The sequence below is a fragment of the Anabrus simplex genome, chromosome 5, assembly GCF_040414725.1.
Source record: "Anabrus simplex isolate iqAnaSimp1 chromosome 5, ASM4041472v1, whole genome shotgun sequence".
NCBI classification, from domain to species: domain Eukaryota; kingdom Metazoa; phylum Arthropoda; class Insecta; order Orthoptera; family Tettigoniidae; genus Anabrus; species Anabrus simplex.
The window spans coordinates 443,289,468-443,306,823 of NC_090269.1; positions in this window are offsets into that span (position 1 = coordinate 443,289,468).

The window sequence follows — 17,356 nt, forward strand, 5'->3', positions numbered from 1 at the left end:
CAACGCTAAAGGCATGACAGATGAGTATCGCCGAGAATACTTCTTGAGAAGAAAAACAATTTACGAGGAGAAAATATCAAGAAAAATGGTTAAAGTTGTTCCTTGTCAATCAAAATCTACGGTGCGGTAGTAAAAATATCTAGTGCAGACCTTATATCCTTTTAAATGCCAGACAAATTTCGACAGGTATGTGTGTTATCTGAAATGAAAATCCATAGGTGAATTGAGCTCCTACGGGTAAAAGGTGAGCATTTATTATTCTCTACCTCATTCTGCTCAGTAACGTATATAATATACAGGAAATATAGTGTAGAGATAATTTTGTGCTGGTTTTAACTCCCGCTAGCAATACTAGTGACAACTGATGTGAAGTGGTATACTAGCGCTGCAGTGGTCAAGACGCGCACTGCCAGGCGGACACTGTTTCTGAAGAGAGCACTGCGAATGAGCAGGCTTTGTAATTCCTTGTAGGCTAAGGTTGGTGTTGCAAGCTGCGTTGTATCACGGCTGACTAGATCCCTCGCTGTGCTCCTTATACCTGCCTTGACAATCGCTTGTGAAGCTCAGCATAAAGCTGTAATTAGAAAGTTTCACCATAATGCCACTGGAGCGCTGGCCTCCTAAGTCACTGACAGGAACCTTATACCGCTAATTACCGCATCTCAATTTTGTTTTATTGTTTTGCTGTCGTAAATGTTTGCAATGTGTTCGCAAAGAAGTGCTTGTTGGCTTGATATTGAGAGCTGATAGTTACCTGCTAATCATTTTTTTTGTGTGTGTGTGTGTGTGTGTGTAGTGTAATGATTTGATTTTTTTGTTTGCTAATCTTGGGATGTGTGATATTATTATGCGCATTTTTGTACGTCGAACAGAAATTTTCTGCGAAAAAAAGAAGAAATGTAATGAGTGGCTTAAAGAGATTTCTCGCTGTAACGTCGTCCTGAATAAGAATTTTAAATTATGCGCTCATTCTTTTTTTTAATTGTGTAGTTATTTGCTTTTCTTGACCTGTGTTTGGAAACACTCGAATATGTAATGCGGTGTGCCATTTGTACTTCGGAAAAAGAGCAAAGGTACAATATCACTTGACGAATTCTGCGTAGTTCAGGGAAAAGCAGCTCAAAGCAGTCAGCACTTTCATCATAGTTTTCCGTTTCTATTTCGGGTATTTATCTTCTTTTTTCTTTCTTTCTTTCTTTCTTTCTTTCTTTCTTTCTTTCTTTCTTTCTTTCTTAATTTGTTTATCCCTCCAGTGTTGGTTTTTCCCTCGGTCTCAGAGCGGGATCCCACCTCTACCATCTCAAGAACAGTGTCCTGGAACGTGAGACTTCGTGTCCGGGCATACAACTGTGAAAGATGACCGGTTCCTCGCCCAGGCGTCTGCAACTGCTATGCTGAATAGGGGCCATGTGTTGGGGATGGGAAGATTGAAGGGGATACACAAGGAAGAGAGAAAGAAGGCGGCCGTGGCCTTAATTTAGGTACCATCCCAGCATTTGCCTGGAGGAGAAATCGGAAACTATGGAAAATACTTCGAGGATGGCTGAGGTGGGAATCTATCACCCCTCTGCTCAGTTGACCTCCCGAGTCTGAGTGGACCCGTTCCAGCCCTCGTGCCACTTTTCAAATTTTGTGGCAGAGCCGGGAAACAACCCCGGGCCTCAAGGGGTGGCAGCTAATCACGCTAATAGGCTATTTTTACCCCTGAATTGTCTTTCATTGAATATTCCTTTATGCGGAGTCATATTTGCCACATTACAGCAACACCTTATTATCGAAGATACCGATAACACTGACAAGTACAAAGCTAACGTATGAAGTGTTGTTACCTGTGCAGTGAACAGTTCGCAATTTATTTACTCAAAATAATTTTCTCTCACTGTGTTTTTGCTATTTTTGTCACACCGAGAAAGTTAGGTCTTATGGCGACGGTGGGATAGGAAAGGCGTAGGAGGGGAAAGGAATTGGCCGTGGACTTAATTAATGTACAGCCTGGTGTGAAAATAGGAAAACACGGAAAACCTTCTTCAGGGCTGCCGACAGTGGGGTTCGAATACACTATCTGCCGGATGCGAGCTCACAGATGCGCGCCCCTAACCGCACGGCCGAATCGCCCGGTATTTAAAATTCTAGTGATAGGTATGAAGGAAGTGTAATCTGAAACTATATATATTGAAATTAAAATTTAAACGTGTTTCAGTCAAGATATTTATATTATCCATACACTAAATATGGAAGAAAGTAAGACTTATGTTTTGTCCCGCCCCCTTTCTAACAGTAGCACTTGAAGAATTTTTAAACTGTAATTGAGTATTGACTCTTAATCTCAAGATTAATATCAGAAGGCAAATAAATCCGTTAAGGAACGTCAGTTGGACTACTCCATCTCTCCCCTGTTTCATTTTACGTCGTCATTTTGGCAAATATCAACGAAAGCAGCTTTTAGGGCTAATCATTGTAACAGCATTCGTCAATAACCCACTCCTTCTAACCCTAAATTTTAAGAAAATCGCTAATCAGAGTCAATATCAGAACGTCAGTTGGACTACTCCAGCTCTCCGCAGTTTCATTTCACGACATTATTTTGCCATATATCAATGAAAGTAACCTTTAAGATTATCATTTTAACAATATTGACCTATGTAACATTCTCCATATCTCTAAATTACAATAAATTCGTAATTACAGTCAATATATTATCCATAGAGGAGTATGCATTTCTACCACAAAAACTTACGTCTCGAGCGCCACGTTTCGATCGATGAAACTACTCCGATTACAGTGCGTGGGCTTGATTATCGAGGCAGGTAAGGAGATAGCTACAGCGACGCATCAAGTTGGCCGTGGTTGTAATGATGAGATACTCGATTCATTTTACTGAATCGATTCATTTGATTCCGTTCACGCTACTGAATTGATACAGTGAGCCGATTCACGGCTCATTAGAGCCACTGATCCTATTGCATCTGTGTAGTGTGTACTGATAAGACAGTAGCAACATCATTCAGAGCTTGCTGCTGCCATCTGATCTTCATTGCTATGTGTCATCTAGCTCTCAGATTCTCGATCCTCCTGCAGCCACTTCTTTGCATAAAATTTTGATGTTACAAAACCTTCCCCCGACATTAAATAAGTATGTAGAGTTACATGAAAAATATTTGTACGCACAATCAATGATCTGCAGCTAGAGCTCACCCTATGAAGGGTTTGTCTAGTCATTTCTTAAATGATTTCAAAGAAATTGGAAATCTCAATGTATTCTTAGTATGTAGGCCTATATAATACAAGAAAGGAAGTTAAAAATTGAAAAGCAGGAAGAAATAGGTACTTTTGTGCAATACTCTCCACGCTTATTACAACAGATATGCCTTTTTTGCGACGTTGAGTTACGAAAGGGCTAGAAGTGGAGAGGAAGTGGTCGTAGCCTTAATTAATGTACAGCACCAGCATTTACCTGGTGTGAAAATGGCAAACCACGGAAAAACCATCTTAACGGCTGACGACTGTAGGATTCTAATCCACCATCCCCCGAATGCAAGCTCATAGCTACGCAGCCCTAATCGCACGGCCAACTAGCTCGGTCATCTTTGCCACTGGTTTTCTGATTAAACATCTTCTTATTTAAGCTATTCAGTCGGCTTACATACTCACTGTCCATCTCGAGATTCGATTACTGAAGTATTGTGCAATGATGCGACGTACGAATTGAGAGAATACCGAGCGGTACTTCCCAATATAAAACAGAGAGTTCAGAGTGGGTAGACTAGATGATACTGTTATTGGCATTACGTTCCACTGATTACTTTTACGGTTTTCTGAGACGCCGCGGAACCGGAATTTAGTCCCGTAGGAGTTCTTTTACGTGGCAGTAAATCTGCCGACACGAGGCTGACCTATTTGAGCACCTTCAAATACCACCCGACTGAGCCAGCATCGAACCTGCCAAGTTGGGGTCAGAAGGCCAGGCCTCAACCGTCTGAGCCACTCAGCCAGGCGGACAGGCCAGAGAGCTGAGTTTAATTAATTGTTGAATGTCAAGTAGTTATAAAGATACTGACTGATTAACGTAATGCGGTAAATAGAATAACCTAACAGCCTACCTACATACATGCTAGGTACTTTGGAATTACCTATGTTTTGACTACCTTTTTAACACTGCAAATAAATCCGTCCATTATTTATTGGGTATTATCTTCAAATGAGCTGAGCGCGAGAGTCCGTTATAGCGAACTATTCTTTCAGTGTGCTATGGCTCTGTATGTACCGCTGTAGCGGAACTGCGGAAGTTCGGCTCCCCGCCAATGTCCAGTGTACCAATAATGAACCGTGTGCGTGTTGTGTCTCACGGATCCGTGAGTACGCACTGTCTGCTGCGTGTCGGATGAATCGTGTGCCGAGAGCTCGCCATTTCAGTGAATCGATTCACTCGGACACTTGAATGAATCGATACACTGCTTCGAATCACTCAGTAGCCTACACTACAGCGTTGCTCACTTTTTCGCTAGGGTCGAAGACATGTTCTGCTATTTACGCCGTTTCAGTGTTTCGTTTGAATGTTTACATTATTTCCCCCTCGATAGTGGAATTAATGACATAGTATTATTAAAATCACCCATTCGTTCACTCATTCTTGTGCTCGCATCCTTTCTTTCACTCTACCACTTTGTTATTCACTCACCTATACTAGTATATAAAGGGGTAAACTTTGTATGTATGTAATGGCTAATCTCAGGAACTACTGAACTAATTCCAAAAATTATTTTACTAATGTACATATGCATTTTCCTTGAGGGACATGGGCTGTATTTTATTTTCAAAAAATTTGAAGGGTGGGGGACGACGTGGGTAGATATACAAATAATAGGCTAATATAGGCGAAATATCGGATTTGTCATACAAGTACGAGACAAAAGCCCCATGACGCAAGGAACAAAACTTGGTAAGCCCTACGGGCCCGACAACCATGTTGTAAGGCCCTAAAACAACCGTTCTGGAGATATTGGCACGACACTACCTCTGCTCTATGCATCGGATGAAGAAATGGACCACCCTAATCGTGGCAACTTCAGCTGCAGGATTCTACAGTAGAGCAGCGAGTTTATGCGTGTACGTTTGGACATTGCTGCGAACCAGAATTGGTTGTGTAAGACACTCATAGGACTCCTTTGGGCGGGGCTGGAAAGCGGGTGAAGTATAAAAGTAATAGAGAACGACCTATAACAATGTAGAATCCATAGATTTTAGGTCGCTGAGGCGAAGAGTCACACTACTCAGCCCCATGGCGTGACGGTGAGAAGGGGTGGAAATGATCGATATTATGTTTGTTCCAGCATAGCTCTCAGCGACTTACTCTCCGGGGATTGGATGACATACAAGAAATGTCGAAAAGTATTGTACTACATAACAAAAGTTATAGTGAAAACAATTTCCGAACATTTATGTCTTATGCAGTTTTACTGTACCGACTATGGTAATAAAATTAATTAATTTAGTTCTCTGTTGTTTAGTCCATATCAACGCCGAGCACTGCTAACATGGAAATATGGTTCAGTCGTGTTCACTGGCAATGGTTTTCGTCATGATTGTTTTAGGGTGTAAAAGCCGCATGGTCATTGGCCCGTATCGACAAGGAAAATTGAGGAGATGATTTTAAAATATTGAAAAAAAGCGTAAGTATTTTGAAGAATAAGGCAAGAGGGAGTGACGACTGAAGATAATTTAATGAAAATCGGTGTGTTAAGTCGGGAATGACGCACTACAATTTAGGCTAAGTGAAATGGTACTTTAGGGGAAGGCCTAGCGTTTAACTCTTAAATATCTATGTAATTTCCTGCCAAGTTGGACTCAGAAAGCCAGCACTGTACCGTCTGAGCTACTCAGTCCGGCACCAAATGAACCTGCCAAGTTGGGCTCAGACTCTACAGTCTGAGTCACTCACTCTGACACTAAGGGAACCCACCAAGTTGGGCTCAGAAGGCCAGAACTCTTCAGTCTGAGCTGCTCAGTCTGGCACCAAACGAACCCACCAAGTGGGGCTCAGAAGGCCAGAACTCTACAGTCTGAGCTACTCAGTCCGGCACTAAGGGAACCCACCAAATATCAGTTTTAAGGGAAAAGATGAAAAGAATGGAAGAAGAAATAAAAGAACTGAGGTGGAAAGAGAAAAATCGCTAGCAGGAAACCCGGAAGAAAAATATTTTTATATATGGGTTACCTCAGGACACTAAAGAAGATCTAGGATCCAAAGTGCTGGAGGTAATGAATGGAAGGTTGAAGATCAACTGCATGGAAGCCGACATAGACGAGATCCAGAGAATGGGGAAGGCAAAGGGCAAGAGACCCTTGAAAGTGAGGTTCGTTTCAACCCTCTAAGTGAAGATTTTGTATAATACAAGTCAATTAACATGTGAAAAATTATGGATCAAACAAGAGCTAGAGAAAGAAGCCTTTTAGGAAGCAGAAAACACTACAGTTTCATCTGAGGAAAGCTAGGCGTGCATGACTAATTGCGTACATCAGGGGCAACAAACTGGTGATAAGTGACGGCTAGTGGTCTAGAACATGGTGAGTGGAGCGGTTAAAGAATATGTTCAAGACAGAGAGTACAATGGCCGATGAGGAAGGTGAACGCACGAGGCAGCTGAGATCATCAGAATGCGGAGCGTTGAGCGGCGACCAGGAAGTGAATCGAACAGGACAGGGCGATGAAGAAGCTGACGCAGAGACAACCAGAACGAGTGCAGGCCTGGTGGCCTACAGCGGCAGCGGGAGAGACGCAACATCGAAACACGTACCCGTGAGTCTGAAGGACTCCTGGCACAGAAAAGGTCATTTAACCCTCCTGGAGCCAGGAGCCGATCTGGTCGGCTGCTCACTATCAGCTGGCAGAGGCCAGAGCTCCGCCAGGACCTTTTTAGTGGAAATACATGCGTTTTGAATTTCGCGTATATATACAGGTGTATGGCAAATTCCGGCAAGAAATTTTCCACATATCGACTACATAGAATGAGCACCTGATTTAGAGTGCTACAAAGAATCAAATACGTTTCATTGTTGGTATTTTAGTTGTCGATAACGTTCATTTTTAGGAAGAGAAAAAACATTTTCGCACTTTCTCTCTCAATATCTACTTTGAAAAAGTAATTTACGATAATGAATCATACACGTAATGATGTATAATGTATTTCTAAGTGCAATTCTATACAATAAATACTTTGAGCGGACAAATGAAAACATAAAAATACAAATTCAAACATATCACTAGTACACACAAGACAATTTTACTAACCGAAAAATTCGCATATATGTATCTATATGTGGCAAATACTGATGAAGAATTTTCTACGTGCTGAATAAATAGTATAAGAAATAATTCTGAATTATTAAAAAATGGAAATTGTAGTTGATATTATAGTTATTGTTTTCCGGAAAACCTTTTCTCGTTTCCGGTTCTAGTATGTATTTGAAAAAGAATTTTACTATACAACAGAATATACGTATTTAAAAATCCTAATTGATTTGGCCTACGAAGTGACCACTGCTCAGTCCGAAGACCTGCAGTTTACGAGGTGACGCGTGGTCTCTCGGTCGTTATTCTGGGTTTTCTAGACCGCGGTCTCTCTCTCACTCTCAGATATCTCCTCAATTGCAGTCACTAAGGGCACTTAGTTTGAGTGGGACTCGAACCAACCCGCAGGAACTGGTCAAAATTCTTGACCTGATCGGGAATTAATGCCCATGCTTCCGTAGGGACACGTAATTCCGTTGAGATATAGTCTAATATTTCTTAATTTACAGTGATCAAACTGTGAGCTATCTTTTTCAGACTTTTCACTAAAACATGACGTTTTAATAGCCCGGATATGCTGGTCTGTAGGTGGTAACACAGGATACTCATGCTGCTCCCGACTTCGAAAACGTATAGGTAACGGTGTATCATTTTCTACAGTCTTTAGCAATCGAAGTTTTCTAGGTTAGATAATGTTATATGTGGAATCCTCCACAAAATATGATGAAGAGTAATTTTCGAGTCTCCTGGTGATTCTGCTGCTTTAAGAGATATTGTAATCTCTTCGATCACGGATCAGAATTAGCTCTTGTTTTGCGTTGATTATAATACGTGTATAACAATCAGCAGAGACGAGAATATGCTTCAATGGTAACTTACCAGGAAAAGTACCATCCTTATTAATTATTCAGTTGTTATTAGCTTTCGGACAACATTATGCCAACCGTAAAATATTACTTTCTTCATCACTATAAGAAGGGTAGAGTTTCATCTCACTTTAATACCAACATTCTTCAATCTATCGACGTCCATATTATTTACTTCATAACGCGCTTCAGAAAGGAGAAAAGCTAGACCTTGGTTGTTTGGTTGAGACATGCTTGGTCCACTGCTTTGTGCCTTATCTAGGCTTCCGTCAATATAGAGGTAGCTTGCGAGTGGTAGGTTGTATACATCTTGCTGACAATTGCTACAGCGAATTTCATCATTATTATTGAGTCCAAATATTTTTAAGAATGAAGCTCACTTCCTACAACACCTTCATGCGTTTCTACTGTGTTCATGCCGTCTAACATTTCTTCCATTTTGTTGTAGTAGCGTATAAAATAAATCTTGTAGAAACTGCCTATGGTCATCTGTTAACTCGTCAAGTCTTCGCAAAACATGTAGTATGCCTCGTGTATGTACAGCGTGTTTTATGTATTTTTTCATACTGGTTTAAGATGAAGTTTTTAAGTTACGTACGCGTGCCGATCTAAATTCATAAGCTGATTATGTTTATTCACAAGCCTAAGAGTGATGTTGAAAATGAGTTCTACGGTCACAGAATGATAAAGAAATACTGTTGGTTCCTCACGAATAGTATGACCTATTTCCTCTGTAATAATAAAGTTGTGCAGGACGTGTGAAGGTTGTTGATTACCATACAAGTCAGTAATAATATTACATGTGATGTTTACATGATGATAACCGAAGAGTGTTATAGATTAATCAGACTCATAACGCACGTTTGGTATGGACCCTTTTGGTGAAAATCCAAGCAATGTTCCAATCGAATCAGGTTGTGATTTGAAGTCAATCTTCAATGGAGACTCAAAAACAATTTTATGTATGATGTTGCTCAGAGTAATTGAGCATTTGTATTACTAAAACTATCATCACTACACTGATGAACTGACGTACTTTCATTGTAGCCATGAATATCTTCTACTACATAACTGCCTCACGGTAGCGCTAGCACATACCCTTCGTTATAGAACTTGTTTACGCCATCACGCACATTATACATTTTACTGTAGCTTTCAAACGACACAAGTCCAAGAATATGTGGCTGCTTCAAGTCCTTCTCCGCGTACAGTGACGTTCTGAGACTGTTAGTCATCACGTGCACACTGATGCTCTTTGTCGCCTATCTGGGTTTGGTATAAGAACATAAGACGTAATCGCCCGCACATGCATGTATTGATATTTTGCACATGGTTTTTATTGTAAACAATTTATGTACTGTTTCCGAAATAATGTACGACCTCAAATGGAGTATTTAATGCTCCATTTACGTTTCACGTAGGCAACGTAATGTGTTCCAGGCCCGCGACTGCTCTCTAAGTTAATTACTGCACACTCACGTTCGCGTGGGCAGGCCGGTAGCTGATAACGCACACACCGCGAAAATAATTAATTCCTAGTTATTTAGCAAACGTAAAAACTTCTTCGTGGATTGGAGCTCGATGTGCCAGTGCATTCAGTAGACGTTCTTTATGATATGTAGACGACAAGCCCTTTTTGTATGGCGCTAGCTTCATGTGTACGCATTTGCCTCGTAATGCAATTACCTCCATTGTCTTGTTATGACGTCCACTCTCTTCCAACTATTGCTTCGCTTCTTCTACAGCCTTAACAATTCTTGCTACAGCACTAGCACAACCCAGCAAATATCCTAAAGCTGCTAGTCTAGCAATCAGCGTAGGGGGAAATCCTCCTCATTTTGCTACAGGAATCATTCATGCACGTTCACGAAACATTGCTCGGCACTTTGGAGAAATTCTCACCCTTTCTGCGCGTAGTGCCTTAGTAATGGTTACACGCGGTTTGTATTCCCTTCGAGTAGCTTTCCGTGCAGCCTTTGCAACTTGTTTCCATCCAACAGTTTTACTTTTCTTCTTCCTAACGTTAGGATTTAGTTGTTTCTCCATTCTGTACACAACTTTACTCGTCAAGAGCGATTTTTTGAACTGACAGTTTCTTCTTGTTTGGTTTGATATATATATATATTACTATGGACTACATTATTATTCAGTTGCGATGAAGATTATAAAGCAGCAAGGCACACTAACTCTTAGTGACATAGTGCAACATCTCTTACCTATTACTGGTACAATTACAGAAAATGTCATGGAGCGATATTTCCCCTTACTATTCGATGTATCATAAATGGCCCTTCGGGATGCGGGAAGGCAAATATTTTACTCACACTCATTACCCCTTTAAATGGCATACGCTTAAAGAATATTTACGTTTTCGCAAAGTCACTCTATCAAACACTATATACTATTCCACATAATGTAATGCACGATTTGGTTAAAGATGGTTTGAAATATTTTCAGTTCAATGCACATGAGCGACTAACATCACCGATGATGTGCTCTTATGACCCTTGACGATGTCGCTATAGACCACTACTTTAGTATACGGGGATTGCATTAATTTGTGTCAACCTAATCTCACGTGCCTGAGCAGTCGATACGCGACAATGAAAATATTATTATGCTTTTTCGGCAAGATGAGCGCAACACGCGAAATGTGTTTTACGATCATGTTAACACTGATATGACATTCAATGACTTTAAACGTGTGTTCTACATGCTGGTCATCACATCGTTACAGATTTTTAGCTATTGATAAAGAAAGTGAAGTTCATTATGGACGGTATCGCATGGGTTTTCATCATTTTATATGCATCAACACAGAGTTAAAGGCTCTACCTGAAAGAAACCACCATCATGAAACATGCAGCAAAGGGAATACAAAACATGTAATCCGTGCTCGAAACAAAATTCGACGAAAATTTAAAGAGCTTAAACGTATTCAAGCAGACACTTACTTACTTTTGAAAATGCAACTAGGTACACCACTGAAAGAAATTTTAAATTCTACTCCGTTTCCCCAAGTCTACTACAACTTCTCTTTCTATGAAAACATCTCATGATATAGAGCAGCAAGGTTAAGAAAAGCCTGAAGAACATGAAGAAGGGAATCATGATGAGGAAGAGGAGAAGCAGGATAGGGGTGAGTAAGAGGAACTGCACGGGAATCAAGGCCTAAAAAAGAAACAAACATTGTATAAAATACTACTTCAAGCGAGACATCAATGCAAGATAAGCCACTGTTCGTTACACTTTGCCGATTCCTATAAAATTACTCATGAATTGCGTATTAGTGAACTTGTAGAATCATTACTCTTTTTTTTAGAATACTAGAACTATTATTATTACTGGAAAATTGTACTTACTTTCACTGTGATGTGATTTCCGCCAATAACTAGTGGATCATTCATTGTGACCAACTGTGGCGTAGCCGACGCTGCGCTCTGTGAGATGGTATTGGAATCATTAGTAGTGGCCTGCCTTGCTTGGCGACCGAGATAAAAATTTGGGAAGCTATGTAACCTATAGGTTATGCGGGGCCCGAGGGGGATAAAGCAATACTATTTGCTAATGACGCAACACGACGCAATTACAAGAGCACAGAATCTGTAAATGGAAATAAGATTCGCAAGTACCGAGAGTTTATTTCTGAGCTGTTTCCGTAACATCAACCGAGTGCATGTGGTCTTAATATTATCTACAAGCCTTTGTTGCCGTATGTAGACGTATGATACTGGAATGAGCCTAACTCACTCGTAGAACGATTACAACTATTGAGAGCTTCGAAGATTGTGGCCACACAGGTCACGAATCAGAAATTCTAGAAATACAGAGAGAATTACGTCATGCGGGTATTATTCAGTAATGGCTCGTCAAGATAAGATCTCACCTGTAAAGATAAGCATTGCACACGAATTACATAAACCAGCACGTCGCACCTACTGTCGCAGACGCGTTATAACACACGGAAAAGATGACCTCAGGCAAGCAGACTTAGTAGAAATGGGTCCATATATCTCTGGCTATAAGGGGTATAAATATCTACTTACTGTCATCGGTGTGTACTCCAAATTTTCTTTTGCACAACCTGTGCGTTCAAAGACAGCTGCTCAAGTCAAAAACGCGCTTAAAAATATTGTTCAACAATCTAAACGCTGCACAAGGCTTCCTCAAACCGATCAAGGTAAAGAGTTTTAAACAAGAGCTTTTCTTCTTACATCAAGAACTTGGCATTCATCGCTACTCCACGTACAGCAATCTCAAGTCAAATGTTGTAGAAAGCTTTGGTCGTACACTCAAAACAACGATGTGGTGAGAATTTACAGCTTAAGTTTCTTATCGTTAGATTGAACTGCTACCTAGACTCGTGTCTACCTACAACAATACACCTCATCGTACTATCGGCGCAAAGCCACGTCTTGTTATTAAGAATTCACCACGCTTAAATGCTATTCATCTTGTAATCAAAACGGCTGATACGGTCCACCATCGCTTGAAAAAATGTGATTTCGTTCGCATCACCACACACAAGTCTATATTTGCAAAAGGATGCACACCTCACTGAGCACATACATTTTTCTAATCAGGAGTGTTAATTTCACTAAACCAGTTACGTATTTATATCGCGATCCTTCAGGCAGCTTATTGCAGGATTCTACATCGAAGAACTGCAGAAAACAAAATTATGATCACTACTTAACCGCATGTTTTATTCGTCGTTGTGGAAGTAGACTCTAAGTCAAATGGTTTGGTTTTAATGACAACTTCAATTCATGCATTAATAAAGAGGATGCACTTTAAAACTTGAAGTATTTTATTCAGGAACTTCTACCAGTCAACTGTATATGACAAGTATCAACTTTCAAGTCAACATTATTACTACTAGTTAATTTAGGACATGTTGTAGGTTAGGATTAACGTAAAAAATCAAACAATACCTGCATTACGTTTCACAAATAGTATTTATTTTAGTACAAATAATTTTTCTTTCTTCAATTAAATATGTTCTGTCCTTTCTTACATAGATTATTTACACCGCCTTCGCTGTTTAATGCCACCACCCAGTAACAGTTTTCCTTTCATTACACCAGCAAAGGCAAGTGCTGCTATCTTCTCAGCAACTGTAGAATTAGGTGACGACACAAGCTCCATAACTTTACGAAGCAGATTTCCTTCAGCTACACGTCTTAGTTCGGGATTGTTTTGACGATAAACAATGCCATGCTCTTTGCAGCCAGAATCTCACATATTAATACCAGGATCACCACGTGCCAAGCGAACGTCAAGTAGTGTTCCAGGGCAGCAGTACTGGTAACTATGAAGATGAAGCTCAAGGGGAAGATCAATCAACCTTATTGATGAGTTCATGCCCAGCATGAGTCCTCACCTTTCTCGCAGCACATTTCTTCACCTTTTTCTGCGACAACTTGTTTAATCCTTTCCCAGCCATGATAAGTGTTTATAAGCGAATACAACTCGTTAGTTTAGGGTCCGTGATACAGTTTAATGAGTTAACATGTACAGTACTGTCTCACTGAAGGTCTTCTAGCTAAACTCACTTGTTCATGATGTAAACAACACACTACTGAAACTCTAATGTGCCGATGACCTTCGATGTTAGGCTCCTTAAAACAACAAGCAAGAAGCTCTAACGAAACAGGATTTTGTGTCCCCTCACGAGGAACCTTATCCCAGATCTTCTAACTGCATTCACAGCTATATTGACCAAAAGTGCATTTGTTAATGCATTCAACTCTTCTTCAGTAAAAGTGTTTAGTTACTTTTTGGAAGCATAAAACTTTAACTGCGTTACACGTAGTATCAGATAGAAATGACATGATGTCTTTACGCTACAAATGTTTCATTCACACTGTTGTTATTTCGACACTGCAATTTATATATGTTTCTCACCTCCCGGCATGCACTGTAACACAACATATGGCGTGAAGACTGTTTAATTGTTTCTCCACTACGCTCCTTGAGAAGAGTTTTAAATGATGGACATCCTAATTCATAGATGTCGATAATTTCGCATATTGGTGGTAGATACTCACGCATCCATTCCTTCTTTTCACGACCCTTTAAAAAAGAAGGTCTGCTCTTGACAAATGAGCGTTCATGATCATAACAAAATGCGATAAGGTATTCCTTTTTCTTCCCACTATCGACCTAAGCTTATTCTATCCATAGTGTCTGCTTTTTGCCTTCATCTGTTTGCAAACAGTAACCGAAAGATGGCTATACACTATACTGACGAGTTTTGGCGCCCACAATGCAGTACAGTCGAACACAGCGATTTTTCTGAACACAAATTGGTTGCCGTTCACTTTAAAGCATTCTTGTCCTGAGCGCTCTAATCTCTATCACAGTATCGTAGAGACTAAAGAAAATAGCTTGAGTTTACATCCATAACCTTGTCGACGGGATCGCTGAATGTTAAAACAGTGTGACCTTAGTTTGGCACAAGCTCAGTCACGCTATTATAGAACTACACATAATGTATGTACGATACTTTTAATACGCAGCTCTGTTACGAAATTCGGAAAGTGGTACAAGGCCTGCAACGGGGTCAACTATGGCACAGGTTCTCATCTAAGTAGAAATGCGTTTTAGGAGGAGGAATAGGAGGAGGGAGGAGGAGAAGGAGTGTTGATAGTCATTCGTCCATCGGAAGGAGACGGAAAGCCTTGACAGGGCCAACCCTTGTCCCATTTCTGTACATTATCGCGTATGAGGTGAGGTGAACCTGCAATGTTTGTGACGGAAAACCAACGTCTCAACCGTCTGAGCCATTCAACCTGGCAGGATAATGTAGGTGGTGGTATAACATTTCTAATTATTAGAATTTTTGCCCAAAACGCCTTGGTTATTTTCCAATACTCACTGCAGTGCTCATATGGAGTGACATCATGTAAAGCTCTTGATGGTTATTTGCCCGTCGGATGGAGACGTAATGCCTCGATGCTATTCGACAGGAGAAGGGTGTGTGACACTGCCCGGTTTTACCTTCTCTCTTCCTACTATCATATATCAGGACATTCATTTAATCCTATTATCTTCGCTGATGAGTTTTTGTCCTGACGTTCGTTCGGTTACAAAGAATCCATCTTAACACATTCATCTCACCACAAACAAAATACCGTAGAGAAATGGAACTAGAAAAGGACACACGCTAGCATATAACGTAGTGCATCCTTAGCCAGCAATCCGCATTTCAAATCACCCACGCTGTGATGTCACAGCTCTGTAGAAGAAGGCCTGCGCTTTCGGTTGTGTAAAGAAAAGCATTCCTTTTTAATCGCCCGGTAACTCACAAAGTAGCCACAAGAGCGCACTATTATGTCTGTATCGGGATCTGAGTAGTGGAGCTGACACAGTCCTACAGCGGGCCAATCAGACGCCGTGGAGCGGGTCACGTGACCCCTGACGTTACCAGGGCGGGAAATTTGAATTCCGCGCGAAGTTTGAATTTGTAAGCAAAGCCACGTGCTTTTTCACAGCTGACAGGGGTAACCTTTAAACAACAGCGCATCGCTAACTTGTGTGTTGGCATCTTGACGGGGCTAAAAATTCATGGCTGCTATCTTTTTCACGTGGGTGCGGGAAATTTTAAATTGCACGTGCTTTCTGACAGCTATCAGGGTGACATCTTTAAACAACAGACTATAGCAAACTTCAGTGCTGAAATCCTGACGAAGCCAAATCTATATTGCTACTATATTATGCACGTGGTAGCGGGCAATTTGAAATTCTACATGCTTTTCTTTTGACATCTGTCAGGATAACAGCCGCCATCTTTAACTACATGCACATGGCTTACTGGAGTGCTGCAATCTTGAAGGGAGTAAACTTAATAGCGTGGAATATAACTTGACCTTGACGCGACTTAGCCACGCCGCAAACTAACAAGCTGCCCTTCTCAATATACTATTATCTGCTCTTTTCAACACTCTAAAACTTGGTCCACATACTTACTATCTTAAACAACACCGATTGTTGTGTTCAGAACATTAGCATTTGTCCTAAGAAGAACAGAGAAAAATATATCGTCTACTGCAATGGTAACAAGACTAGAGTTTCTGAAATGCTAGCGCAAGATGGCGGCTACATAGGCTCTTATAACCTCCTCCTATTCCCGCTCTGTCAAGGCATAGCTTTATATCTCCATCGATAAAGTTTAAACATGCTTTTCTATATCGATGCGATCCTATGCATAAGGCTACAGTGAGCACGTGCTGTTATTCTGTTTATAACATTCAGCGATGACGTCATCGTTATGAGGTTTAGACTTGATAGTTATGAATGTAAACGCCAATTTAAATAATAAAAATAGAGCTAACGTACATCTTCTGTCATTTGCTTAGTGCGAAAATCAAAACCACGGAAACACATAGGTCAAATACTGTGTAGTCAACTCGCTCGGTAAAGGCTAAGTAACAAAGTATGAATACAGCAAGCGTACATCTTCTACCATTTGCCTAGTGCAAAAATCAAAATTCGCGGAAACACATAGTGCACATACGGCGTAGCCATCTCGCTCGGTAAACGCTAATTTACAAAATATGAATACAGGTAACGCACAACTTCTGTCACTTGGCTAGTGCGAAAATCAGAAACCGCACAAATACATAGTGCACATACCGCGTAGCCAACTCACTCGGTAAACACTAATTAACAAAATATGAATACACCAAACATGCAACTTCTATCATATACCTAGTGCGAAAGTCAAAACCACGGAAACACATAGTGCACATATCGCGTAGTCAACTCGCTCGGTAAACGCTAATTTGCAAATACGCTAATACATCACAACACGGGTTATCGTGCAGAACACCGATATACGCATACACATCATTCAGTTTTCGAAAATCGGAACACACGGAGAAGAATGTTGCGAGATTGCACTTACCCGATTTTTAATTTACTCTACATACACACACAGATATATGAATTACCTAAGATACTTACATTAAAAAGGGTGGGGGAGATCAAATAATAACTTTTTGTATGTACTCTGCGCCAAGTCATAACAGCAAATGAGAACGAACACTGTGAGTCCTGCTACTGCTTGCAAAAACGTGAACGGAAGTCACATGACAACTCAGGAAAAATACACATCACCTTGTTCGCGCAGAGACAAGTAAGACACGCATATTTAATTTGAAATAAAATGATGGATAACACGATTGAAATCTCGGTGACG